Raw genomic sequence first — 16,001 nt, forward strand, 5'->3', positions numbered from 1 at the left:
TTTCTCGATGGGATGTCAGTGGAGGTCTCTTTGGTGATTAGAAATATTTTTGTGGTGGGGAATGTCCAGGATGAGTCTGGCGGAGGCGTTTTGGTTGTGCTGTAATTTCTTCAGGTTCTTTTGGGTGGTACTGGCGTAGAGGGCTCTGTCATAGTAGAGTCTGCGTATAACCAGGGCACGGGTTAAGTTTTTGCAGCAGTGCTTTGGGATCCATTTGTAGATCTTCTGGAGAAGTCCGAGTGAGTGAAAGCAGGAGGATATGACTGAGTTGACTTGGCGGGTAATGATGAGCGATGAGCCCAGGATGAAGCCAAGGTTGCATGCGTGATTTGTTGGGGTGGGGGAGGGAGGGGCTGCAGAGGGTTGATGGCCACCAGCGGTTGTCCCAGGCTGATGTGGATGTTCCCAGTGTGAAGATCTCGGTTTTGTCTGAGTTGAGCTTGAGGCAGCTGTCCTTCATCCAGGCGGCGACGGCTTCCATCCTTTTGTGGAAATTCTTCTCGGCCATAGTGGGGTTTTTAGTCAGTGAGATGATCAGCTGGTATCTTCGGGGTAGGAGACGATGTTTAGCCTGTGGTCCTGGACGATGGATGCGAGCGGGGCCATGTAGATGTTGAAGAGTGTGGGGCTCAGGGAGGAGCCCTGTGGAACTTCGGAGCTGATCCCTGTAGGTACTGACAGGTAAGGCGGGAGTCTGACTCTCTGTGTTCTACCAGACAGGAAGGAGCGTATCCATTGTAGGGCCTTTCCGCGGATGCCAGCTGAGTGAAGCCTGGAACAGAGGGGGAGGTGTGAGACCGTGTCGAAGGAGGCCGACAGGTCCAGTAGGATGAGGGCTGCTGTATGGCTGCAGTTGAGGAGCGAGCGGATGTCATCTGTGTTGGCGAGGAGGGTGGTCTCCACACTGTGATTGCTCCCGAAGCCTAAGTGGAAGGTGTCCCAGATGTTGTTGTCATTGATGTGCTTACGGAGCAGAGCGTTGACAGGTTTTTCAATGACTTTGGCTGGGAATGGGAGCAGAGAAATGGGTCGGTAATTCTTGAGGTCCTGGGGGTCGGCCGTGGGTTTCTTCAAGAGCGGGCGGATCTCGGCATGCTTCCAGTCCTCTGGGAAGGTGGCTGCCCCTATGGAGCAGTTGAGGGTGTGTCGGAGCTCGGTGCGATGGATGTGCTGGCCTGTTTGAAAATGTGGTGAGGACAGGGTTCCGTAGGGGCCCCGGAGTGGATGATGCTCATGATGGTGCTTGTCTCGTCTGTGGTGAGGGTGGTCCAGCAGTGCAGGGTCTGTGGTGGTTCGATGTGTCAGATATGGGGGGTTGTTGGAGGGCTCATAGGGTCAAGCTGTCCAGGGATGTGGAATTCCTATCACCCGACATCTGGAACATATTGTTTGGGGGTCAAGAGCAACAAGCTGTCATGTGTATTTTGTCCTTGGGACAAATAGGCCCAACCCCCTGCAGCACAAACACTTTGGCTGCCAGTTTACAGAGAAGGAAACTGTCTGTAGTTGAGGTAATGTGTCCATATGTTAATGCTGTTTGAACTTGTATTTATGTTTCATTAAAGAATAACCTTCATTATTAGGGTGAGCGCTGTAAATAAATTTTTTAAGATTAATCTGCACTAATGAGCGTGGTTCCAGTGTGTGTAAAAAAATAAAATAAAATAAAAAACACGTTTGAAAAGATTAACAATATGAGGCTAAGTATAATGCTCCCAGAATGCTCTCTGATTAAATGCATGTGTATGCAGAAGCTTGTAAGCAAGAGTGATGATTCTGTGCTTTCAAAATAAATTATTCAGAACAAAATGCAAGTAGGAAAAAAATTGTTTCGCTACTATGAAATTTTAGGTGCTGTTTCTTTGAAGCGTCATTTAGTAAAACATGTTGATGCATGCTAGTATTTCCAAAAAATATTCCTAATGGAAAAATCAGTGTACCCATTTTCAACAAGATTATGGGAAGCATGAAAATAAACAAGCACTGGCAAAGCCAACTGATCCAATATTTGTTTAGAGTCTTTTGGTTTCGTCAATGTATGTCTTGTTTTGACATGGCTTCTGTAACACCTTATTGTTGTGGGAGCTGCCGGGCCCTCACCATTGTAACAAACACTGGCAAAAAGAAAAAGAAAATTTTTGGTCTCAAAAAGCACACATTGCCACCAGTGGTGTAAGAAAGGCCCCATAGCCCCCCGCCAGGCCGCTCCTCAACACAGCACTTGCCCTGAGGGAGTCTTGGGGGGAAAGGGAAGGGAGGAGAGTGCCTCAAGTTATGTTACGCCACTGATTGCCACAGTAGTTCCTGGCACTGAACAAAAGTACTCTGTGTGCTAATATGCTCCCTGTGAAAGAGCATAATGCGATTACTCACAGTAAAGCCAGCCGAGAGACAGAGAGCGAAATAGAAGTTTAATAAGAACAAAATGTCTTTGTTAACGCCAGACCTAATTAGAGACCCAATTCTTAAGGAAAGTCTCAAAAGTGTACCCATGGTATATGTCTTTGAATTAGTGGCGTTCATGAATTCACTAGAACTTACAGAAGTAGACCGGGAAGTCGTACGCCTAGAAAATATTTGTGAACTATATTTTAGCATGAGCAAATGTTCATGTGTAGATTTGCTCATGTGAAAACCTATTGACTATTTACAAGTTCACTTTCTCTCCAACCACTTTTTTCCCAACCCTGAAAGAACTTCTGCTTCGGCCAAAGTAAGGAGTACATTTCCAACCTTTCTCATTATGGGAAAAGATTAGAGAAGAGCTGGTGAAAATCCTTAAAGCATGCAAGTTAGTAGGTTTGCAGACTCAAAGGCATTCCAGCCCTGGAACTATAGCTTACTGCTTCTTCCAGCCCCAGTATGTAGATCTGCGGAAAGGTGGCAAGATAAGAAAATTGCTATAGTAGGGATTGAAGTTTCAAGTATTCAAGCCCTACTATAGTAGTAGCCCTGGCACAATCAGAGAGGCTATTATCAGAGCTCTTACATAACGATATTGCTGCCATAATTTGTCGCCGCACTACATGAGACCAAAAGGACAAGTAGATTTTTTACGGGACAAGTAGATTTAAGAAGCAACTTCTCCCATGGACAAGTAGATATTTTATTAAATTCCACACCCCTGCTGCCGTGTATGTCTGATTTTCCGGTGGAAGAAGTTGGCTAGCCTGTCGCAGAAGTTTTGAGATGGAGGAATGCTTGCTGTTTCTGATTTGGGTTTAGCAAACTCTTTGACCATGGCGAAGAGCTCTTTGGTGTTGTGAGATGTGGCGCTGATACGGTCCTGCAGGGCTGCTTTCAGAACCAAAATTCAAAACCATCCCTCTTCCATCCTACTAACTTTAACGTCACATCAGTTCTTTGCTCAAGTCTAGCACAATGTTATACATATGAAGACTAAGGAGTGAAGTTGATAAGTGAGCTGTTTATATAACATGGATTACAAGAAACACCATGGAAAAAACAGCGTTGCTTGCCACCCTACCTTTGAAAACTGAAGATATGCTTTTCGAGATTGGCTACCTTGGGGGTTCCAAAATCCAGGCAAAATCCTCTGTCAATTTAGCTTAAAGCATTCCCCATTACAGAAAGCGATTTGTTTCTAAAGTGTATAGCATTTACAAAATGTGAGCAAGGACAGACGTAGTTGCTTAGCAGCGAATGACAATAGGAAGACGACATTGGGATGGTCATAATGTTTTCTTAGCTCCATAGAGGCAGTTGCCCAAATACAACAGCACTGAGTGGTACTTTAGTCAACATCAACCAAAGAAAACCTCAGTTTCTGAACTGTCCCTGTAGAAAAATAACAGTCCATTTATACATCTATTTATTATTAGAACATTGGAATGCTGGGGGCTCCATTGAAAACAATGGAGTGCTGCGGGCTTTTACTGTCCGGTAAAAGCCCGCAGCGCCAACATTCCAATGTTCGCTTTGTTCACAGCAGCAGCTGTGAACAAAGCCTCACGGAGCCCGAGGGGATTTTAATCCCCTCGGGCTCCGTGAATTTTTTTTTTTTTAATAGAACATTCTGCCCTGAGTGGCAGAATGTTCTAATAGCCTTAGAACCCGACGTAGCGGGCTCTACCAGCTATTAAAGTCCCTCTCCCTTGTTAAATGCCCTCGCCTTCGGCTCGGGCATTTAACGCGGGGAGCGGGCCTTTAATAGCCGGTAGAGCCCGCTACGGCGGGTTCTAAGGCTATAGTATTACATTGCACATCACATGCTACAAACAGTACATTACCTAATCTCCTTTTATTGTTTCATACCTATTGTGATGAGCGGAGGACAAACCTCCACCAGACAGGCACTCCCATATTAAAAGTTATTTTTTTAAATTACTAGAAATGGGATTTTTACCACCACTTCTTAGCATGTCCCACGCCACACATAAGATATGAAAGTGGACCTTTACCAATAGCACTTTCTGTTTATTTAGGTGCAAGTCTTCAGACGGGTTCCCCATTCTCCAGCTGGGCCGGAAATGTATCTTCTCAAAGCAGGAACAGATGCGATGCTTTGACTCATCTCTGACTCCAAATTACGGGTGTGCGAAACTTATAAAATTTGCTGAAGCATAATTATCTGAAATTACCACAAAATGCATCTTGTACGCAGAAAAATACCAGAAGGGCTCATTCAGATAAAGATTTAATTTAAGAATATAATTTCAAGTTGGTTTCCAGCTCGTCAGGTTAAAAACACAACTGATTGCTTTCAGATTTGTAGTTTTGCACTCAACAATTACTTGAATAGTACACTCGTATAAAAAAAAAAATGTTTTTTATATCTACTGCACGCTTTCAAAAATGATCTGAACAGTCCAGTTTGCATTAAGATTTCTCCCAGAGATTACGCAAAGGGTATAATGATGTGATCTCGGTAATTCTGCATACACTTCGTTATGGGAAATTACCAAAACTGACAATTATGCTGGGTTAATACACATTTCAACCAAGTCTACTACTCTAAATAGCAGGGGGGTGGTTCCTTTTGCCAAACTTTGTTAAAAAATAACTTAAAAAATATAATTAAATAAATGAAGAAAGAACCACATGTGGCCTAGTAATTAAGGTCACTGAGTTCCAGTGTGGGTTATGGAGTCAAGTTCAGGGCCTGCTCCTACTAGTTGTCTTCTTGACGGTTTGTCCTTAGGTCCACCTTATAGCTTTTAAGTCTGCATTTGTTTCAGATTATCCCTTGAAGGCATGGTCCGTGTGGATTGCACATAGGGAAACCTTGGGACGAGTATGTGGTGCATCCTCCCCCTAGGGAGTAAGAAATGGTTAGTCAAGGGAGTACTATCATGTGGGTAACATTATTAACATCAATTAAAAGCAAAAGAAGATCCGAATTTGTCGCTCCATAAAACACGTTTTTATTATTATTGCTTTTGCACTGACATTCTGTCCCTGGTATCATATGAAATAGGTGGAGGGTCGTGCTGCATTGCTGACTGGGGAAATATTCTGGTCTGGCACGCAGGTGACATCTTCAGAGGTCCATCCACAGGAATGTTAACAGTAAGATGAGACACACTGGAAGCACTGATCTGGCAATAGGACAACTGAGCTGTAGTTAGTGTCCTTGGCTGCAATAACGTAAAATGTAAAAGAACCACACAAACCCTTTCTGTTCAACACCTTAGGTATTTCCTCTGCCTTCTGAAAGCAAACATGTCCAGAATTATGTTTTTAGGAGGTAGTGTCTCACGTTTTGAGCCTGCCTATGAATTTTATATTAGCAAGGTTTAAATTGAAATGGTGTGACAACCTCGTAAACCTACATGACAAACGCTCCCCTTTTCACTCATTGTCTCATAATTTTGGCATAATATGTGTTTTTGGCTTTATGAATTTACTTTGCCTACAGAGATGTAGTCCCCATAAAACTGGTTCTTAGATCACTTGTTTGCAAATGTACTTAGTCAGAGTGTTGATCTTTATTGAAAATGTTCTTGTGACTGTGTGGTTCTTAACATGGATCATTACTGGAACTGGGGAGCCCCCACTAAGTCATTATTGTGAGATAGGGCTCCCGGCCTAGGCAATTACTAAGATGTGAACTTCAAAACAAGACACAAAAATACAAATACAGTATACACCAAACAAATGCTAAAATACTGAAATTCACAATCAGTGAAAAAGATTTCACATTTCAGTTTTGCTTCTTTATTTGGATATACTTTAACCCTTTTCATGTATTGTTTTTAATATTATATTATGTGATAACACCGTCGCTGAGTAGGCCTCACGGACCCCCAGACGTCCTCAGACCATTGTTCTATCTGAGAAGGTGGATATCTCAATTATCTACACAGGTCCCACTTCCACCCTGTTAGCTGTTGAAGAGCAATGCAACTTGATTTCAGATAAATATGGACGTTGTCTTCCTCTCTGGATTGTGCCTAATCTACGTGCAGGTCTATCTCTTCTGCTGCTACAGGACTATGGCTAAACAAGGGGTAGACTTCAGTTATACAGATATATGGTGCTTTTTTTGTAGCATTAAAGTATTTACCTCTAGCAATGGATCACTTCTTTATTCCCATTATTATTAATTTAGGTGGTTGATAAGTTTGTAGTATGAGGAGCTCAAGCTGTGTCCTTTTTGGTTCCTGAAATGTGGCTGCTTTGTGCTCCAACATCAAACGACAGGCCCATTTCAGTAAAAGGTGAAGTCCCATTGCCCACTAATTTGTGACCTGGGTTTTCTTCCATTTGTAGTTTTTGATAGTTGTGACTAAAGACACCAGAACTCATAGCTGGTCTGTGGTAGTTCATGAATATTGAGTTGCATAGTCCAGATTCATTGGAAAGATCTGACTTCAGATGAGAGAATACATATAAAAATCAAAACATTGTGGTTATAGAAAATATCAATTCAGTCTTACCACACTACTTGAAGATCCCCAGGAGTAGCTAAAAGAGGAGGAGGCCCGTTTCTCCTTAAAAATACATTACCTTCACAGTTTAGCAATGTACAGAAATTGTGGAAAAAAACAAATAGCTATTTCCCCCATGCACTACTGTCTACCCAGAAGACTTAAAGCAAACTGAACGTATTCATAAATAACAGAAAGTATATACAGTCCCATGCAGGGGAAGCTCGAAAGCACTGCCGAACAGATTCTCCCTTGGCAGAAAGAATTCATTTTTTATATCAAATGATAACTGGGAAGAAATTACTAACTTTTGTTGAGTCTCTTTAAGATATACATGGACACACCTGCTGGTACTACAGTACCACCCACCATGGCAAACCAGACACAAGCTTCCTCTGCTGCCTTCACAGTTCAGACCACAGTGCACAACACTAGATGCAAGTGTCTTCTTAACCAGTCTATTGAGTAAATGTGTGTTGGCTGGGTCCAAACTGGGGTGGCATGGTGAGCAAAAGAACGATGGATTAAACCCAGATCTATGACTGGGGGTGAGTGTTTGACAATGTTCAGCATTCCGTCCATCACTTGTTGTTTTTGCCCTCTCCTTCACCACCATGAAATAGAAACATGGCTACTGTGGGTTCTCACAATCAGCCACTCAATCTCACATCCAGAGGAGGAGGACTGGGCTCACATTCAGATATCGCACCTGGTGACAAGTTCGGTTTTCTCTTGTGATTGATGCATTGGTTGTCCATAAGCGCTGCCAAACACAACCTAGGCTTATGCTGAGGCCCCATCCCCGATGACTGGGTGGGCTCAAGCTTGTTCTCCACAATCGGGTTACTCTCAAGCTAGCTTATGCACATCCCCCATTGTCGGACAGAGGCCTAATGCAAATACTGATTTCATGGTGGATCTAAATATCACTGCTACTCACTGGCCAGCTAAGAGATCCAGCCTCCTATGATTAATGGTGAACACCTGTAAGAAATCGACCCTCTTTTTACACTTCCGAGTAGCATCTTTACATTCAGGGACCTCAGATGGGGATTTTTCTTACTTGGGAGGGGCTTGTGGGTTCTTACAGTATAATAGCCATGTAAATCTAACTTTGATTGACAATTCCATTGTCCCTGAACTATATTTTACTGATTTGCCAGATACTAACACATGGTGCTCTCCTGCCAGAGAGGCACTGCCTAGCATTGTACTCTCATGTTGGAAACCTGAACAATCTAGTAAAATTTGTGATGGAAAAATGCCAGACCACACACACTGCACTATCATGTACATATACCAATAACAAAGTTAATACAAATAGCATTATATAGACGTCACAAAATACAGGTTACAACATTTCTGGTGCTTCTTCATGTTCCTCTTATTGATCTGAACCTCAAGCCTCCACCTTCTGCCTTAAGACCAATCACAGATCAAGAGCAGCATAAAACAGCATTTTAGTTGATGCAGAATTCCATTGCACTTACCAAACAATGGACACGGATTTATCTTTCCATATTGACCCTCATGTTCAGCCATCTTTTATCTAGGATGTGTTCTTACTGTTGTAGCCAATAAACATGTCTTCCTGGTTCATTCTATTACTTGAAAGTTTGTCTGACTCAGCACCTTCATGTATGGGTGCAAAACGCCTTATCCTCTAATTGTGAGAGAGGTTGGTGCTTCGACATATCAAGCAGGGCTCTTTGAAATACTTTGTTTTGACAGGATTATTTTACTTGTTCAGCCGAGGCAGCCTATGTACAAGACGGACCCATCAGACTCAATTTGGTTTCTTCATAGTGTAGAATAATATCTCAACAAATTTTTTCTTGAAACCATCGATTACACTGTCAGTCAAGCAAGCAAGCAATCAATCAATCAAACTGAACCGAGAGCTGAACGTATCGATTACGTATTGATGCATCAGTTGCTCGGTCTCTTCAAACATGCATCACACCCTAAGCCTGTTTGTCTCTCAAGCTACCCTGCATACCAGGAGAAACTAGTCTCGCACCTTGTGCTGTTACTCAGGATGTGTAACCTGCCCCTGCCACTGTGGCCTCAAGCCAGCTGCTTTTGCTGTACTGGCCAACCCTACTCGTCAAATAATCGGCGTAGCCTTCCCTTTCTTTGCCCAGCACAGCTTTCTGTTGGTCATTGGGCCTCTCTTCTTGGCCACTAAGTGACATCTGCCAACATGTGTCGGCAACTTCTCCCCTCTGCACTGATAAAACACCATACACCTTAGGAGGCTCTGCAAGTACTTAATGCCCTGGAAGCCCCACCACTTATTGTCCTAATTTTGTGTTCACTGTGGCAGGGCATGTGTTTGGGAGCACTGGAGGTGTGAGAGACCACTAAAAGGACATCTTTCTCCTCCCAGCGCAGGCCACGTTCATTTGGTAGACCTCAGAGTACTGGCTACGTGTGTAGCAGGATTAAGACAATCGCAGTGTGTTGAGTCAAGCCTAAATGCTGTGTTGGACAGCAGCTGGAGTTATTCTTGGAGGTGCAAAGAAAGTTCAGAAATAACTCTTATACAAAAAGGTGAGTAAGTCCACCCAAAAGAAGTAGTCAGGAAATTATTCTTCAGTTTTTCCAAATGTGTTATTGAACATCAGATAGATTTCAGTAATTCCTCAGTGTAAAGTATTTCATAAGATACAGCCAACACGTGTTTCACCCAATACATGGCTGAAAGCCTGGGGCTTTCTCAAAGCTGAAAAAATTGATGACACATAGTTTAGATAATAATATAACTTTGATTGAAGGCGAGGGAGTCCATTATCACATGCATGTGGGAAGGTGAAAGAATGAAAGGAAAAAAGGTGTACATGAGCACCCCGCGACTGAGGTAGAATCATGATATAGTTCATATCCGGTAGTATACAATATCACGTAGTAATAACTAATCATGTATCAGTTCACTTGGGCCTTGAGAACTTAGTTTAGACACCTTCTAACAACTAGCATGCCAGCATCGTTCTCTGCTCTCTTTGGTTTAATCATCTCGTTTGGATAAAATATAAATCCCCATGCACTAATACTAGGATTAAGAACACCGCTAGGTGATACTTACTACCTGATATAAACTATAGCACGATTCTACCTCAGTCACAGGGTGCTCCTGTACATCGTTTTCCCTTCATCCATTTACCTTTCTCACATGTGGTGATGGGCTCACTCGCCTTCAATCAAAGTTATATTATTTAATAAACAATGCATCATCTATGTTTTTCGGCCTTGAGAAAGCCCCGGGCTTGCAGCCAAGTAAGGGGCAAAACATATGTTGGCTGTATCTTATGAAATTATTCACACTGAAATCTGTCTTATGTTCAATAAAAAAAAAATTGGCGGGGGTGGGGGACAAAATAAAAATAAATAAATAAATCGAAGAATTATTTCTCGGCTACTCCTTCTGGGAAGACTCACTTACCTTTTTGTATAAGACACTGAATTTGAGGCACAGGACGTCCAAATCTCAACTAGTCATCCACCCACTTATATTAATATGGGTATTACAAAACCGGACAGTGTTGGACCGAAAATTATCTCTGTCAGATGTAACTCTGACTGGATACTGGACTTTATTTAGAGGATTAGCTTGTGTCTGAAATTACCATTACGACCATTTGTTAATGCAAACCTTGAATGCTTGAGGACAGCCACCACTAGGGTGTCAGAAAACGGCAGGATTTGAAGAAAATGCTTTATACTCGTGAATGTGTGAAATTAGCTTTAGGTCTATGTCTGGGTTTGGTATTAATATACCTTCGTCACGAAAATCCACCACACAAATTTGGCACACTCTAGACATCACTGGGGCTTGTGTCTCAATGAAGGGGGCTGGTAAGTAGAGTACATTCCGTTCCTTTCGAAAAGCCCCATTCAATTTGTTGTTCAGTCAAAGAGGCAGCTCAAAGGGGTAGGCGCTAGAAAACACAAAAATTTCAAACAAATACCCAAAAGGTTTTTTAATCAAGTATACTGCGTTACTGCTTTTCTTATTTCCCGCGGTACATCTATCCCGGCCCTTCGAGAGCTTTGCATGCCAACAGATACACTGCCATCCAACCAGCCAAACTACACTGTCTAATAGTGAGGTTTCAATTAAATGGTTTCGTGGCAACCACTCTCTAGTGACACCTGATGGTAAAAGAGACCAAATTGCAGAAAAATGCATTTCAATGTAGCAGGAAGATGCGCGTTTCCAAGGTGACAATCCCTGACAATGTGAGGCAGGCTTGCCGCCTGAGGGGACCAGCCCCAACTGTGATTTTGATTAATGCCACAACTCCGGTCAATTATTTAACTACAAAATATCAATCTCAAAGTCTTCCCTTTGGGTTCACCTTCTAGGTCCCGGGCAAACAGCCTGCTCAATGAGTCCCCCGCTCTCCCTTTATTAGTTGCCTATTCTCAAAAGACATTTGTTTTTTTCTAATCGAATGGTAACCCGCGCTCTGGCGGCCAAGGTGCTATTCGCATTATTCACTGCGCTGTCTGGACTCACAGAGCCGCTGAGAGGGGGAGCTCCGCTCTCTTGTGGTAAAAATATTGAATGGACTACTTCCCGCGCGCGTTTACTAACTGAGCCAGCCAGCCAAGGTGACGGATTGTCTGCTGCGGCCTCACCTGAAGGAGCTCCCATCCTTCTGGAGCAGCGAGCACGTTAATGGAAGATATGCTAATGCAGTCATATTACGCACATAGCAATGGCAGCTGGCAAGGACTGCGAGGGAGCATCCAAAGCGCTGTGTATTCATTAAACAGCGCAGCATACTTCAACAGGCCAGTCTCGGAGTGCTTCTCAGCGCTGGGAAGAAAACACGTGCATGCCTTAGAAAGCTCGGCAGTGAAATGTTAAATTAACTGTCCTTTAATGAGTATATTTCTTCCTCCAAGGAAGTGGTGACTGCTGTGTTAAGAAGGATTCAGTACAAACCTGAACTGATTGAATTGCCAAGTCGCATTTGCTTCTTTGGATGACAATGCTCTCTTACAATAGTCCACGCTTCTAATAAGTCCCTGGTAAAATCCAGATGCGAAGGTATCACTGGTGTAGCAGGTGCAGTGGCACCGGGCTCCAAGGCATTAACGGCGCGCAACAAACCCAGTTTATTCTTGTATTTTACTAGTCAATCAGCAGCAAGGCGGCTCGTTGCCATGCTAGTCATCTGTACTTGATCCAAGGCCGTTACACCAGTGCTATAAGCTTTTCCAGGGTCAGCCCAGTCGTCCACTACATTATCCAAGTGAGGGGAGTCACACACAGGAGGAAAGGCTAGGCGGCGATAGGTATTTGGGGTTGTCTTTCTGTTTCTATGTGAATTTCACCAACTCTGGTTGTAAGATAAGTGTTCTTGTGTGTTGGCAGCATTTTCCTGCTCGTTTCATCTCTCTTGCTCACATACGAGATGTTTTTGTTACTTAATCTTCATGAGATAAACGGTATCCTAGGGTGAAAAATACCTTGGAATCTCAAGCGCTAAAAGATACGTTTGGCACGGGTGGGTGGAGGCGCCCTGCAGTTCCTTGTACTGTAGGAGAGACACCCTGCAGTTGCCTTAGGCTGTCTGATACCCTGCTTTGGATTCGGAACTTCTGAGAGTCGCTTTGTGTTGATGATGGGATGGCTGCCTTGTAAAATACTGCTGAGAAATCTCACTGCCTAGTGATTTTATGGATAAAGTTTCATATATCTCCTGATCACCTGCATACGTTGCATTACTACAGTCGTGTAGGTTGTTTATTTTCCTTTGGAGACATACTGTTGATACTGTGGTTTCCTGCTGGACACAGTCCAGTGTTTCCACCAGCCACTCTGCTGAGGGCTGGCTTCCACACTCACCCATCACAGGGGTCACCAGTAAGGTGACCCTGCAAATAAAAAAGGGCCAGGTGAACGTGCCCTGGGCCAGTTACACAAACCCACTATGCTGTGTCACCTTTATTAGTAGCATGACAGCCTAGGGCCCCCAAACTACAATGGTGACAAGTAGGTCTGACCCCATGTGGGCGCTGGCAGAAACTTTACTGTTGTCCGTGGAGGGGGTGTGAGGGGGTGAAAGAGTAGCCTTCAAATAAGGCACCCCAGCACCCACTACCAGCATGACAGATACCCAGCGCGGGCACTGGCGCCCCCCGGTGAGGCCCCTGCAGCCACCCGCCTTCTGCAACACAGTTTGCCAATGGGAGCGGCACCCCACCTCAGAAGCAGAGAAGCCGTCTAGTACCCCGCATGCCGCCATCTGCTTCCAACAGCAAAAGGTTAGAGGGGCGCCCTCCCACAAAAGCGAAGCCCGCTACCAAATTGCACAGCCGACGTGGGAGGAGTGACCAGTGAGATGAGAGGCTCCTTGCAGCTAGAAAGCGTGCGTAGTCTAAGACAAGCGGCCCGACTGCAGAGACGTGTGGGTACATGCTCAGACTGAGCAAGTACTTACCCGCTGAGTGGTGAGTCACTCCTTGGAAGCTGTCATCCCCAGCAGCCGCTGTCTGCACACCAGCGAAGGCAAGAAGTAATGGCGAGCAGCCGCATCGGGCTGGAGGCCTTTCCCCCACACCAACAGGAGACATGCAGGCTGCCAGCGTAGACACGGTACCACTCCTGAAGGGTACTGCACCAGTAGAGAGGAGTCCCCGTCTGCAACTCGGGGACGAAAGCAAAAGAGGGACGTGTGTGTTGAGGGGCAGATGACTAAGGACACGCTGCCATGAGAGATACTAGGCACCCTTGCTGCACGGAAACGCTTGCCCCTCCCACCTCCTCGCACCAAGGACAGTAAATCAGACTGACGCCTGGCCATTCTCAAATTGCGTGCAGCACTTTAAAAAAAAATAATGAAATTGAGCCACCACCTGCACCTGTTTGGACGCCGCGCAGCGTGGTGAGCCTATGCTACCTGCCCATCCTGAGAACCCCAAAGTGGCCTCTCTGTGAGCTGTGCATGTACAGCCCCTGGCGGCTGCCTGCCGCCCCCAACAGGAAGATAGCGTCGCATACACCCAGCTAAGTGGCCACCACTATACACCAGGAGCATAGGCACACCAGGCGCCAACAAAGGGTGCCCATGGAGGAAGAGACAATGTCAGAGGTGTGCAGAGGCCCGCACTGTCGAACCTGACAGCACGGGTAGGAGCCTGAAAGACTGAGCCAGCCGGCCACCCTGCAGCACAACATGGCCACCATTGGCCCATCGTTAAGTAGGTCAGGAGAACCGACAGACTCTGCCAAGCAAACAGAGGCAGGAGCAAGCGCTGCAACAGCGCAGTCTCGAGGCGCAAGCTCTATGACCTCGAGTCAGGACGCGAAGAAGGATATGGTGACCCTCCAGATCCCGGAATGGACCAGACCTGCAAGAAGTCTGTGAGGAGAGCGGGTGAAGTCCTACTGACAGGACTAAGCCTGCGAGAGGCTGCAACAGAAGATGATGCACCGTCTGAGGTGCAGCACAAGCCAGCGTGAGGTCCATGTGGTGCAACATGCAGCCTGTGGTGCAACGCCACATCAAGATGGAAAAGGAGAAGAAAGAGGAATGTGGCACAATGCCACAACGTGAAGAATTAGAGAAGAAGGCTGCAGCAGACTGGTCACACAGAAGATCAAGAACACCACAGGTGCGCAAGAGGAAGGGAGAAGAGCGACAGGACTGAGGACTCGTGCCAGCATAGGAGAGGGCATCCATACTCACAAGCCAGCCTCCGGAGTGAGCATACATCACTGGAGACAGCTCCCCAGGTGGACCAATTGTAAGCCGCCAGCATGTGCGAACCATGTCCAAGCCCCACTCTTCTCAGTGAAAATGTCCTGCCACCTGACACCGGCTGCTTGGCATCGATGGCATCCCTGCTGCCAACTGCACACATGCAAGAAACACAAGTGGCTGCGAAGTCCCTCAGGTCATCCCTTCTCCAAGAATGACATCGCCACCTGTTGATCTAATTACCATTTGGTAGGATCATCATTCTTACCAGGTGCATCACAAAAATCAACTAAGGAGCACAGCACCACCAGAGGGGAACCAAAGTCAGCAACAAGACCAGAAGTTGACAAGGCATCCGTGGCACCGTGGAAGGCTGACCACCTGAAACCTGCTGTAAGCCCCCATGAACCAGATTCCTGCCGAAAGAGAGCATACTTGACCATTTGGATGATCCACCCTTGGCGTTTCCCGAGGCTTGGACGTGGCCCTGTTGGGAGTTCTGCAGTGACCCCCGTGGCGCAGCCTACCTATGGCTTGCACAGCCCACGCGGTCCTGGGGGCAAGAGTCAAGGGAATTCTGATGATAGAGGAATCCCGACAAGAGATATGTGTCCTGACAGGCACCGTGAAGCACTGAGGTCACGGACGGAAACTGGTCATCCAAAGACTGTTGCACAAAGGCCAGAGCACCATTGTCCTGACAGCAGAGCACACTGTCCCTGTGACAACCACCCTTATGGCTCCAAGCGCGACTTGGATGTGGCCCTGTTGGCAGTTCCTCAGCGACGCCTCCGCTTGGCCTGCGATAGGCCCCAGCACAGTCCACACGTTTCTGTGGTAGCCCGCCAAAGGGCTTCAAGGAGACTCCTGTCTGATGGAGTTCTGGCACGAGAGGCAGGCCTGGAGCTGCTCTACCAACAGACGTTAGGATGCACCAGGGTCTTCATGGACTACGCCTTTTCATCCAGGTCATCCTTGGCCTTTGGAGGTTTGTCATCCCTGGAGAATTAATGCCTTCCCTGAGATCCTTTAAGTGGACTCCCTACTGCTCCTGATGCACTGGCATCAAACTTTGTAAATAGACTCCAACACAGCGAGCCCAGGCGGGACAGGACCAACAGTCCCCAAGTAAACTGTAATGTTGTGTAGAGGTGATTGAGGTATCCGGACTTCATCAACACTGCCATTCATGTCATGACCCGTCTGGTTAAACAACAGAGGCATGCTGTGATGCCGGGTGCCTCAGCGGAATCTATTTCATGTAGCATGTTCGGTGGACCGCCTGAAGAGACTCAGTGATTGTTTTAATGTTTATGTTTCTCTTCCACAGGTTGGACTTGGTTGTTTGCTTTTTAGTAAAGTTTGGGAGGGATGTAGTGTCCTGCTGGACACAGTCTCT

General features: G+C 45.7%; 1 protein-coding gene across 2 annotated transcripts in view; it reads right to left on the reverse strand.

The window, feature by feature from the left end:
* The window catches only part of EFCAB11 (EF-hand calcium binding domain 11), a 366,137-nt gene that overhangs the window by 304,611 nt on the left and 45,525 nt on the right, over positions 1-16,001 (reverse strand). The gene's annotated exons all lie outside the window — the stretch shown is intronic.

The sequence above is a fragment of the Pleurodeles waltl genome, chromosome 9 (genome assembly GCF_031143425.1).
Source record: "Pleurodeles waltl isolate 20211129_DDA chromosome 9, aPleWal1.hap1.20221129, whole genome shotgun sequence".
NCBI lineage: Eukaryota > Metazoa > Chordata > Amphibia > Caudata > Salamandridae > Pleurodeles > Pleurodeles waltl.